Source organism: Ailuropoda melanoleuca, chromosome 2, assembly GCF_002007445.2.
Source record: "Ailuropoda melanoleuca isolate Jingjing chromosome 2, ASM200744v2, whole genome shotgun sequence".
Classification (NCBI taxonomy): domain Eukaryota; kingdom Metazoa; phylum Chordata; class Mammalia; order Carnivora; family Ursidae; genus Ailuropoda; species Ailuropoda melanoleuca.
Genome location: NC_048219.1, coordinates 159,305,680 through 159,319,765, shown reverse-complemented (window position 1 = coordinate 159,319,765; position 14,086 = coordinate 159,305,680). Strand labels below are relative to the sequence as shown.

At 34.5% G+C, this 14,086-nt stretch overlaps 1 pseudogene; it reads right to left on the bottom strand.

The window, feature by feature from the left end:
* The window catches only part of LOC100470893, a 34,433-nt pseudogene extending 20,954 nt beyond the window's left edge, over positions 1-13,479 (bottom strand).
* Between the last annotated feature and the right edge of the window lie 607 nt (positions 13,480-14,086).

Sequence of the window (14,086 nt, the reverse complement as noted above, 5' to 3'; positions counted from 1 at the left end):
TTTAAAAATACTTATCTTTATACCATTTTGATAATATATCAAAAAGCAAATTAGTTATTAAAATTCAAATATTCTGCACATGATGGGTAACTCATAATAGTTTTCTGTATTAAAAGACAAATTTCCAAACATATCCAAAGGCATATTAGTATGCCCAGGGAGTGGATTTTTATGGAATTTCCTTAAATCAGAACATGATATTAATAGTTTATATGTCTTCATTTATTCTTTTAAATTTGAATTGTCCGCTTGTATGCCAAGTGGCCTGTAAAAAAATGAGAACGGTGATTGCAAAATGTACAATGTTTGTTTGTGGACATAAAGGACAACGTGGTTTATGCAAATTTAATTAATCCTCGCCTAAAGCATACACACTGCCCTGGTAATTAATGTACTGGAAAAATATACATAGCATTTTGACACTATCCTGTACTACTGAGAGGTAACATTGTACTCTGACATTGTATTAATAAGTCACTAGACAGCTTCCTACAGGGATTCAAGATCGTGCTTTCTAGCTTTATTTTTTTAATGGGAATTAATTTCCAGGGTAAAACAGTCATTATGATTGCATTTGCTATTATTCTTTCTAGTTCAGTAGTCAGCTACAACTCATGGGTGAATTTGTATCTTAAAGAATCAATATAATAACAAGGGGAATCAGTAATAGATCATTAGAAATAAAATATTGAATTTATAGGCAGTAGATTGCAACTCATTGTGGCTACTCACCTCATTGTGGGATGCAATTATCTAATGCCCTCATTTGTGTTTTTTATAAACTTGATGGAATTCTGATATTCTCCGTTAGCTAAGAAGACAGAACAACTAATTGCTTTGCATTCATATCTTGGCTGAAGGGTGAAAAGCTAAAACCCAATTTATCCAGTAAGTGCTACATTTGTGAAAAACAGCATCAAAGCCTTGATGTGTTTTACTGTAGTCTCTTGGGAAGGCTCATGTCTAATTTTTATGCTGATATGGCTCATAATATAGTCCTCTGACTCTTCTATTTGCTCTTGCAATTACAAGGTTTCTTATTCCATTGTGTATATTCCTCTGAACTAAGATCAGCTTAACTGCGCTTCCTTTGAAAACTTGCCTAATGTGTCAGGCCTAATGCATTCAGTAGCCAAAGAAAATCAATGAACAACACACTTTTCTGCTTCCTGCAATGATCAATAGGATTCACATAATGGGTGGAAAATTTTTAATCGTGACAACTCGGAATCTTCTTAGCATAAATCTCCCCTGCATTATAACCTCTCCATTTCCCACTTCCTGAATTTGCAGGCACTGAGTAATATCTATATAGAAGATATATTATTAAAGGCAATACAATTAGAACTTCACACTTTTATGATAATGAATTTAGATCCCAAAGGCCTATTTTTTAGATGTAAAGTCTTTTATATTTTGCATTTAAAATTTGCAAATTGAAGATTTTCTGCTAGAACATTAAAACTCACTTTAATGTAATTTAATTAAAATATGTACAATGAAGGAAACAGACATTGCTTTGATTTTTTCTAAATTAAATTTATGAAATCATATTTGAGGCTTTTAACATTTAAATTACATTTTTAGGGTTTTGTTGTTGTTTAAGAATATATGTCTCAGAGACTATGGACTATGAGAAACAAACTGAAGACTTCAGAGGGGAGGGGGGTGGGGGAATGGGATAGACTGGTGATGGGTAGTAAGGAGGGCACGTATTGCACGGTGCACTGGGTGTTATACGCAGCTAATGAAGCATCCAACTTTGCATCGGAATCCGGGGATGTACTGTATGGTGACTAACATAATATAATAATAAAAAAAAAGGAATATATGTCTCAGAGATGAAACACTCAACAATGAGATTTAGAGAAGTATTACAAAGAAAAATGAAGCTCTACAATCAAAGGTAAATGAAACTCACTTAAAATTTTGGTTTTCTGGGACGCCTGGGTGGCACAGCGGTTGAGCGTCTGCCTTCGGCTCAGGGCGTGATCCCGGCGTTTTGGGATCGAGCCCCACATCAGGCTCTTCCGCTGGGAGCCTGCTTCTTCCTCTCCCACTCCCCCTGTTCGTGTTCCCTCTCTCGCTGGCTGTCTCTATCTCTGTCAAATAAATAAATAAAATCGTTAAAAAAATTTTTGGTTCTCTATCATGAATCTATTATAAATCTGCAACAGTAAGTTTCCTTCTGTGTGACATGTACTGTATTAGCTGTGTTAGGTGCTAGGGATACAGAAACAGAAGACAGGTTCTGCCTTGGGAAATTAACAGTGCACTTACATATAAGTGGAGAATTCCAATTTAGTGAAGCAACTGGGTGTGCATGTGTCTGTATACACACACAGCAAAATGAATCATGGTTTTAAAACTGTATTTCAAGAACGTTAAAGAATTATAACACTAAGTGGTACATTTACATATAAAAGTTATTTGCTTTGTGATTAAAAGGACAGGCCCAAATTTTACTCATCTTCGTACCCAGCCCTTGCACTATATATAATACATTGAGTGTCTGTGTGTTGTATGTGTGTGGGGGTGGGAGTAATTGCTGTACTTCTTCTTCTCCATTTTCCATATAAAAACATTCTACAGTGTTTTCTTATGTTTTAGAAATGACCATTCATATTACTCTTCTTGCTCATAATATCTTAGATTATAAAATTCTTTTCTAGGCCAGCTTTTGTTATAATTATGTCAATGCCTAATATAATCCTATACTTGAGAACAATCATAAATGAAATATATAATTTATTGTATAAAATTTTTTGAATCTATTTAACCTAAATATCCGTAAGAGAATAAGGCCAACATCCATCAGCATATATTTAATATTAATAATTATGTTTAGTGCAGTAAATGTACTATATCTATTTAATAGATATGCATGCACATTTACATAGATGTATATATTCCATATATATGGAATGCATATTCATTCATATATTCATAAAATGTTACATTATATTTGCTAACACTTAAAATTTCCAATGCCTTATCATTGGTAATAAGATAACTATCCCAATTTTTAAAGCTGACACTCAAAAGTAGTCTGTAAATATATGGATTTCATTAAATAATTGTTGCATAAACTCATGTTTTATATTTTACTCTCAAGCAGCTTATTATTTTTTTGGAGAATATTTTACAAATACATTTATATGTGTAGTTGTACAATTACTATATAATAATTCTTTCCCCTGTCAGAATATGTGATTTAAGAGAGAATGTCTGTTTTAAAATAATGTGGTTAGTAGTTTCTTGTTGTTCTCAGCATATAAAGAATGTATAAATTTTGTTAATTATAAAGCTTTATCAATTTTATTAGTTAAATATTGTATTGTTTCTTCTGTTTTGTTTTGTACTATTATGTAAACATTTTTTTTACAAATATGACTAAAATACCTAAGCCATGTAAATATTTTAAAGTCAGATCATCTACTAAGAGGTTAACTATATACTTCCATATAAGAAAAAATTAAAAATATTTAATGCCTGACAGAGTGAGCCAAGGATATAGATGAGGGAGCAGATGATTAATATAGTAGGTTATTATTTTTTGGGGGGGTTATACGTGAGAAAGTAAGAACAAAAATTACTGCCTTTAATCAGAATAAATCAGAATAAATCCCTCCTGCCTTTTGTCACCTAAAGTTAGCTCTGTCATTGGTACTGAACTGTCTTTACAATGCAGCATTCATCAGAGCTGTCTATGCAACAACCTAAAGGGTATGTGTTATCAGAAATCCCCTGAAAAGCGTACACCTTTGTTTCTAATCCTAGATTTTTGGAATATAAAACATTATTGTGAGGTTGAATTCTAGGAATTTAGAAAATCTATTTTTAGTAAGGATTAAAAACATTCCCCTACCTTCCCACATAGTACATATCTTATTGTCCAGGTGTTTTGATATCTTATAATTTCCATAAATTAAGGAGCCATAGGCTTCCTCTTTGGCCTTTTCATAAAATGTGTCCAATTCACTAGTTATTCAATTCCCTTCTCTTTTTATGACCTTAATAACCTGTGGGGATAGAAAGAATTGCCAACCAATCCTAATGTGAAATATTGAAAGGTCAAAGCTGTAAAATCTCTGCTAAATTTCTAAGAATATTTTAGGTACTAAATTCTGTTACTGCTGAATATCAAAATGTTAAAAATAATAAAAGTAGTTAATTCTTATCCTAACAATTCAAATGACAAGTAATCAATGAGTGTCTTATTCTTCTAAATCTACATATTTTCATTAAGCTACAAAAATCCTTCAGGAACACTCTTTCTTAGTCACATTTGTTCTCACTTCTACTATACTCCTATTATCTCACAGTTGAAAGTGGAATAATTTTTAAAATTCCTTTTCATCTACAAGACAATAATAAAATTTCTTAGAACTGTTTAACCTTGGCCCAATCTCTCACTTTCAGTAGGTCTCAGTAATGTTATCTGCAAAATTAGCAATTTTAAGTAAGTTATCTCTAATAACCTCTCCAAATATATTCTTCCTGTCTTTTACTTCTGGAAGGAAGCCTGCAATGTCCCTGAAATCAGTTTGTGAGATGATGGCTATTCGTGCACCTCTTTTTGTGATGTCTGTGTCTTTGCCCAAGTTATGCTAGAACTCACAAGCTCTGAGAACTGACCCAGTCATCTGGGCCGCTGAATTAACTAGCCTCTGCCATCACTTGGGGATAATTTGTGCTGTATCTCCCATGTGCCAATACCATGGAACCGTCCTGTGTTCCACACTTGTCTCTGAAAGCAGATCCCTTGAGCTTTCGAAGGTGTCATTTTTCCAATCTGATATATTCATCTAAAAAAAAAAACCACATTAATAAATGTAAGGCAGACTACCCATATGCTAAGGATGTTTATTTATTATAATTTTGACATCTTGAATAAAATAATCCCACCTTTATTTTTCAGCCATTTTGAATGGCTCTACAGCTGTTTGTTCAATGTCTTGAAGGAAGTACGATTGAAGGAAAGATATTTTTTTACCTATGAAGAAATCTTGGAGAATTCTATGATCTTACTAAATAGTATCCTATCACTATTCTTGATTCTTCTAAGGTGGTCTGGGTTTTATGCCTTTTATAGATTGGTTGACACCTGGTAATTATTTTTTGTGCCCTTTTCATTACTGCAAGTGTCCCCGTTTAAAAGACAAATAATATGATTCTCTACCTATTACTTCATTTGTACACAATCCTGCTTAAAAATCTGGGAAGCCATCACACAGACTCAGATCACAAAATTAATCTCTCAGTAAAGTACATGTCAAAAGAGATTATTTTTTTATTTGCCATCAAAATGGGTATAAAATGTCATACTAATCAGCTTCCTTATATTTCATATCAATACATATATGATGCGGTTACTTATCCTGATGAAAAAAAATTCTTTTTTTAAAAGATTTTATTTATTTATTTGTTAGAGAGAGGGAGAGCACAAGCAGGGAGGAATGACAGACAGAGGGAAAAGCAGACTCCCAGCCAAGCAGGGAGCCCCACGTGAGACTCGATTCCAGGACCCCGAGATCATGACCTGAGCTGAAGGCAGACGCTTAACTGACTGAGCCACCCAGGCATCCCCCCAAAAATTTCTACCTGTAATAGCTAAAAGGCAGGAGGAAACAAACAAAAACCTTAACAAGGAAATAGATGAAACAAAGAATAATGTGATTGGGTGAAATAGAACACTTGAGAAATTCTTTCCTACTTGTGTCTTGTATTCTGAAATGAAGGAGGAAGATATGTGTACTTGTTAGCCCTGGATATTCTGTCAAACAATTTACCTATTTCTTTAGCCCAAATTGTAGAGAAGATCACCTCTAATCATGCCCAATACATGCTGTCTTACCTCGGTTCTGTGGCCCCAAAAGCCATTAATATTTTCTGTTGCTACAAAATAAGTTAAGAAAAAATGTAAATTCCTATGACTTGCAAACGTGTGTGTGTGTGTGTGTGTGTGTGTGTGTGTGTGTGTGTGTGTATTCTAAGGGGTAAGATAAATGAATTCAAAGATAAATAAAAAATCATCATTTTTCAATATAACTTTTTCTTAAAAATGTTTTATATAGAATAAGTTATTACGTGGGCTTACTGAATCTTATCTTCCTGCATGCATTTCAACACACATTAATAATTTTAATAGTAATAGAGGATGCATATTTTTCAGATGGATCAATTAACCGACTGTTAATTCAATGATGAGCACTATTTCCTTCCTTGCCAGATTGTTTCCTGTGGCCATCTCCAGTCTCCTAATGGCTACTATTCTCCAACAGCTAGCTTCCCAATCACATAAACATCTCCATGCAGATTCAGAGCTTTATCAAACACAATTTAAAAAATAAGCCACTGCTCTCATTACTGTAAGTATTCTTCTTTGCCATGCATATGTAACAGGATATTTCTAATGTAGATATTGTTACACCATATATAACACAATGTTTCTAAAGTAGATATTGCTAAACCTATAGCATATATTTTTTCCCAAGAAATTATCGGTTAACATGAATTTAATCTCTAGGACTCTAGATGTGCAAAACACAAAACAACAGCTTCCAAGCTACTGTACATATATTTGATCTTTTTGGATACTAATCAGTGAAAAAAAACTAAAATATTTGAAATGTTAAACTCCTGGGGAAATAATCACATAAAACCTCTCTCTTAAAAAATGCCTCAAATACTGCTCCTGGTTTAGAACTGAAATGTGAACAAGAACTCAGAGCACAAATGATATGCAAGTTATTCTCTAATAGAACTGCGTGTACTTAGTAGCACAAATAGCCCAGGGCATGAGGTGCTATTAACATTTTCATCCTGACACATGTACCCCTTAACACTTCCTCTGTTGGCATTAAACTTAAGAATATGTGTCCCAGATTACAAAGAGGCATTTGTATGAGTGCTAGAAAGAGAAGGAAAGTAGAGAATAACTAATGAGAGGAAAGTTCCAATTACATCCAATCTCTGCTTCTTATTTCACCCATTATTAAACCTCTATCTACTTTGTTTGCTGAGATGTGCCTTAATCTAAATGCCCTGATATTTTTCAATCCCAATATTATGCTCCACTGATATCTCAGACTTGGCTTCTCCTTTCTCTGGTTTTTCAAAACGAGACAGCTCAGGTTCAAATCATCTAATCCGTTGGTATCAGAGTCTCTGATTTGATGCAGTGCTCCTGTGGAGGCAGAGTAAGCCATTTGGCCCCGGCATCCTCATTCCTATCCTTGATGTTCCATGCCTTTGGCTTTACCATGCTCATTCCAGGAGTCCTTGATTAAATAGTAAATCCTTCCTCCTAGGAACAGCATGTTGTATCATTATCAACCATTTATTTGGTGTGAAGTAATTTTTCAGAAAACCCTAAGAGAATGAGACTTATGTCATGTGTGATTTGAGAAGGGAAATCAGAGATATTTTAGAGTAGGAAATGGCCTAATGAAGCTACAGTCAGCCTTTAATCTAAGAAGGGAACACCAAAGAGTGAATGAGAGTTCTGGGTGCCTGGGAAAAGACGATACAAGAAAAGGGAGGTAGAAGGTAGTAATGAAAACTTTCACTAACCTTGGCACAGTCTCAGAGGCTATGAAATATCTTAACATTGTATCCACAAGATTATTAACAGCTATAGTCATTTGAGGAAACACTTCCACCATCTCTAACCTCAGAATAAAAAAGTAGGCATTAGCGGTAAGAGAGAATGTTACAGTTCTAAAGTGATTTCATATTCATTGTTTTGTAGAAAAATCAGGCATCGTGTTTTCTTCAAAAATTTCAAATGGGGGCGCCTGGGTGGCACAGTCATTAAGCATCTGCCTTTGGCTCAGGGCCTGATCCCGGCATTCTGGGATCAAGCCCCACATCAGGCTCCTCTGCTAGGACCCTGCTTCTTCCTCTCCCACTCCCCCTGCTTGTGTTCCCTCTCTCACTGGCTGTCTCTCTCTGTCAAATAAATAAATAAAATCTTAAAAAAAAATTTCAAATGGCCCTTCTCAAGAGGTATATACAAATGTTCTAGGAATTATCATATTGAAATTAAGGAGATGCTATTATAGTTTCAGAGTAGATGAAAGCCTTTTAAGTAGAAGACAGCCTTTTAAGATAAGCATGAGCCTTGAGGCTCATACTTTAAATGATGCCAAGTTCCTCATCAGTATAATGCCAGACTAATGAAAAGGAAGACGGTTGAGAAGCCGAGCAGTGCCAATGGGAAAGTCACTGGGTGGAGATCTTTATATAGGTCATCATAAATATTGAAACAAAGTAATGAAATATGATGAAAAGATTTACCATCAGTTATTTTATGACATAAGTAGCCCCCCCTTATCAGAGGGGGATACATTCTAAGACCCCCAGTGGATGCCTAAAACCATAGATAGTACTGAACTCCATATATACTGTTTTCTCCTATACATAAATATCTTTGATAAGGTTTAATTTATAAATTAGGCACAAAGAGGGATGTCTGGCTGGCTCAGTCAGTTAAGTGTCTGTCTGCAGCTCAGGTCATGATCCCAGGGTCCCGGGATAGAGTCCCGCATCGGGCACCCTGCTGAGCAGGGAGCCTTCTTCTCCCTCTGTCCACTGCTCCCCCTGCTTGCTCGCTATCTCTCTCTCTTTCCCTCTCTGACAAATAAACAAAATTGTTTTAAACATAGGCACAAAAGATTAACAATAGCTAATAAAATAGAACAATTATAGCAATATACTGTAATAAAAGTTGTATGGATGTGGTCTCTTTCTCTCCCTCTTTTTCTCTTAAAATATCTTATCATACTGTACTCAGTATGATGGGTACTTCTTCTTGTGATAATGTGAAATGGTAAAGTGCCTATATGATTAGATGAAGTGAGGTGAATGGTATATATATTTAATATATATTATGACATATCATCAGCTACTACTGACCTGACCGTACATCAGAAAGAGGGTCATCTCCTCCCAGACTATGGTTGACTAAGAGTATCTGAAGCTGTAGAAAGCAAATCATGGATAATGGATATTCTTTTTATATATATGAAGTAAATTCCAATACAGATCCAAACATATAAGAATAAGGTACCTATAATAAATGAATATTACAAACCACCGGGGAATGTTAGAATGATTACTAGTTGATAATATGAAGAGGTTTTACTAAATCCGAGGTGGTGTGAACTAAGTTTCTGCACTGATATAGCAATGCCCAATGAAATAATACATGAGTTTCTAAATTAAATAAAAAGTGCTTCTTAGAGCTCATCAATACAGTATAGTACTGTTATGTTATTGAATTATATGTACAATTTTAATTTTTTTCTTTCAATTCATAATCATATAAGAAAACTTTGTGCCACAAAGATACAGTCATTAAAAGACCAAAAGGGCCACCGTAATTCCATTTCCTTCTACAGCGCCCCAAACAAACTGGACTGTAGAGATCAGAATGCTATTAGATTTTCCATGTAGATAATGTCACTGACAGAATTTGGATCAATTGACAAATATTTGCATACAAGAGCTTTTCTATGGATTAAAAAAAAGTATAATTTGAATGTTATTATTTTTAGAACAAACTCTCCGCATATCCTTTACCTGTTCCTCTCTTAACAGTATCCTAGAAAGAGTTAGCAGAAAGGTTAGGATTAGAGTTAGGTCTCATCACTACACACATTTATGAATGTTGCTATAAAAACTTGTTTGTTTTTAAGGATTTATTTAGGTATTTGACTCTTTCTTCATAATTTTGACATTTTTTTCACAGAATGTTTTCCAAGCATCTATCTTGAGAGAATGTAGTCTGTGTTCTTGACTGAGTAGTCACTAATATCTGTAGACTCATCATTCTGTTGTAAACATTTTTGATTTAACAATCTTCTTCATCATTCTTAATCTATAATTAAATGTCTTCAATTATTACACTGATAGTTTTGTTTAAAACCTTACCCTTATCTCCTTACCGGTATAGTCTGAAACCTAACATTACAATTTGTGAGGCATTTTTGCTTTTACTATTTGTTGTGAAACCTTTTTTTTTTTTAAGATTTTATTTATTCATTTGAGAGAGCCAGAGAGAACATAAGCAGGGGGAGTGGCAGGCAAAGGGAGAGGGAGAAACAAGCTCAAGCAGGCTCCCCGCTGAGCAAGGAGCCTGAGGCAGGGCTTGATCCCAGGACCCTGGAATCATGACCTGAGCCGAGGGCAGATGCCTAACGAACTGAGCCACCCAGGGGCCTCATGTTGTGAAATCTTTTATAAAAATATATTCAGTTCATTTCAATAGTACTGCAACATTTCATAAAACAATTTTGTTACTCATCTAAGTTTACTTACATTTAATGCAATTTCAGGATTTTTGTTTTCCTATGTGTTGAATATTTGGTAGTAAGTTGCTGGGGAAGTTCGATCGACATCATTACATCATGTGGAAATTTTTCATGCCTCTATACATTTAGACTGAGAAATACAAATCAGATTTTAGACGGGCTTTATGATATTGCCTAATCAGTGACTTAAGTTGTATGCTTTACTACTGTACTTGTTTTCTGAATCTAATTACTTTGCATATTGAATACAATTATTTTCATAATAATAGGAAATGTATATCAATAAAATGAAATATATTAAAATATATAATGCTTAAGAGGCTTGTGATAATCTGTGTTATGCGTCAACCTGGATAAACTATAGTTTCATTTCCTCAATCAAGCACTAACATAGATGCTGCTGTGATGTTATTTTATAGATGTGATTAACATCTGTGATCACTTGAAGTAAAGGATAAAGGCCTTGGGGAAGTGTCTCAGAATAAAATGGCAATGATGTATCCTTCCTTCCATGCCTTTCATTTTGGTTACTCTGTAACTTTTACTCTTTTTCCCATCCTAACTGTGACTTCCAGTTACTACTCCTTTCTTCTGTCTATATCTTAGAAGTGAATTGGATTTTTGGTCTGTGCTCAGAGTGATCACTGAAAAATTAGATGTTTGGGATGAGAGCATATTTAAAAGAGAGCTTTCGAGTTTCATATAACATTAATTACTGACTCTTATGTTGCACCTAATAGTTGCATAACTCTTTTAAGTATATTCCATGCATTAACTCATTTACTTCTCATCAGAATTCTATACATAGGAAATAATTTTATACACAGTTAACAGAAGACAAGCTGAGGCACAAAGTTTTACAACAACATGCCCATGGTCATACAGCCAGAAAATGAAGGTGCTGTTTGAACCAAAGTGGTCTATGATCTAAACTACTGTATTTTCTTGTCTCTGAAATCTATACAATTGAGAAAAAAAAATTGACTGCAATCATCAGTGAGTGAGACTGTTGCTGCCTATTCTGTCACACCGACAGAAGAGCAGCTTCTGATTCTATTTCTCTGCAGTATTGTTGAGGCACATGGCATTCTATGATGACTTTTGTGGTAACAAACAAACAGACAGAAAGAAACAGAAAGTCCTGGAGGATATTGATAGTGTGCTGAGCTTGCAGTGGGCGCTTATCTGTACTGACAAGCAGGTGCACTACGCATGTTATAAGGGCTGGTTCCTTTGTTTAAATGATCACACCTCCTTCTATTTAAGGCAGTTATAAATCTTACTTTTGTGTTTGCTATACACATAAAATAAAGAAATCAACCAGCATTTGTCTGGATGGGAAGAAATAGGCCAAATATTATGATCAGAATTAAAGCCATTGGCAAGTACAAAGGAGTATAGACAGGAGGCTCTTGTAGGGAACAAGTATACAGCAATGGATTACAAATAGCATCCATGATCTAACTCAGTCATGGAACATTGACAAGGTTTATATAAAGAATCATGCGGTGTGAATAAATTGCTGAGGTGTTGGCTCTATCAAGATCCACAGGGAAGAGAATAGGTGTAGAGTTTGCTAAGTAAATACTGAGTAGTCAGAAGAAGGAAAAATTTTAGGCACTGATAAGCTTTGATACATGATGAAACACTAGAAAGTTACCAAAACCCATATTACAGGTTGGATACTGGGAAACAGGATTGTCTCGGTCTGGGGGAGTTCATTTTGTCGTTCTCTGTTAGAGGGGTATAATTCCACCTAATTCACAATTTTAGCTATGTGATCCCATTGCATGAAAACCAAAATAGGTGTAAATCTAACCTACCCATAAAGAGATAAATATGAATGACAGTTGAAGAAAAGAGAGATTCTCATAGTATTTGCAAATATACAAATGATCTTTGTATTCTTTTATCAAAAGAAAACCTCAGATTTGTACTGGCTAATAAATCTGGTAAAAACATAACCAACTAGCGAACAAAAATGGAGCATGTCTCATGAATTTTTGAAACTCAAACGAAATAGTAAAATTTAATTCATATATTTTGTGCATAAAATCATGTAAAAATAATCAAATTTTTCAAAAGAATTGATTAGTTTTATCACATTATATACAAACTTTGGTTATTTTTTTTTTTAACTGTGGGGAGAGAAAAAAAGATTACCACAGCCTAGAAAAACATTTATGTTCCTTAGTCAACATAACTAGTCTTCTGCGCTCATCCCCTTTGCCTTCAGGTAACTCCAGTTCTTCCTCATTGCTGTGGCAATCAGCTGCCTTAGGTGTAACCTACAAGCATGTCACCGGGTGGAACTATACATCTCTTGCTTTCCACCCCAGGGCTTTTCTGGGAACATGGGACTCCTACAGGAATCAGCTCAGTCATTCAGATTTGGCACAAACCTGGAATGGTAAGGGTTAACATAACATAAGACAACCCTTCACCAGGGAGAACAAAAGAAAAAAGTCTGTGTATATATAGTCACCCTTCTTTGTTTCAAGAGCACAAGTCCATGATTCATTCTGCAGGTTTCCCCAGAATTTAGGTGCAATGACCTACATGAGTAAGCAACCCAATAGCATAAGCTTAGATTGGCTTCTCAGCCTCCTTTGTGTCATGGTTCCAAGTCTCTCACTATTGTTCCTTAAGATCATTTCCTAAAATAAACCACTGTCTGCAGTCTTTTATCTCAGGTGTTGCTCCTGGTAAGAAGTTAGACTAAGAATTATTCTCTATCTAGAATATTTCCCTCTAAATTTTTAGGGATAATACTATTTTTAATGAATAATAAAATTTCATAGTTATTAAATATTACTATTTAGTACTAATAAAAGGTATTTCAAACTCTGACTTATCAAGAGATACAAAACATCATTTGTCACATGTAACAAAATTTCTCCTTGTTTATTTAGTCCTATTAGGTATCCTTCTACTTTTTTGTCAAAATAAATATGGGACAGTCATTATTTTCTTTCTAGCTTAAATGACAATAGTGATTGTCTTTGAAATAACAGTAGTAACAATTATATATAGAATTGGTGCCCTTTAAAAAAGAGCCCTAGAGAACTCTCTCACCCTCTTTCTGCCACACGACGATCTGACCAAAAGACATCAGTCTGTGCCTCAGAGGAACACCCTCACCAGAGCTTGACCATGTTGTCATTCTGATCTAGGACCCGCCCTTCAGAAGTGTAAGGAATACATTTATTTTGTTTCTAAACCACCAAGTCTGTATTACTTTGTTATAGCAGCCTGAACTAAGACATGGAGGAAATTATTCAAATTTCTGAATCTGTTTTTGCAGTATAGTTTTTTTTCCAAAGTCTAGAGATTAATCACCTCAGAAAATATATTGAATATTTTGAATAGCTAAAAATTGAGTGGATAATCGCATAATATTTCAAATGTATTTTAAAGCCACATATTTTACTTACATTATTTAATGTTTTTCCATATTTTATTAATTTATTCAACTAGTTAGTAAATATTTACTGAGTTCATACTTTGAGTATGTCTGTCGGGGCACCTGGCTGGCTCAGTTGGTGGAGCATGTAACTCTTGATATCAAGGTTGTAAGTTTGAGACCCATGTTGAGCATAAAGCTTAGTTAAAATTAAAAAAAAATAGGTGTTGTGAAACTCCTGTGGTTTCACCCAGTTATTTCTTAGGAATCCACATCACATTTTGCATGCGTGCACAAAATTAATTTTAAATAATATTTTTCTCACCATGTTATTGCTTTTGATATTACTGACCAAGATATTTGGTGC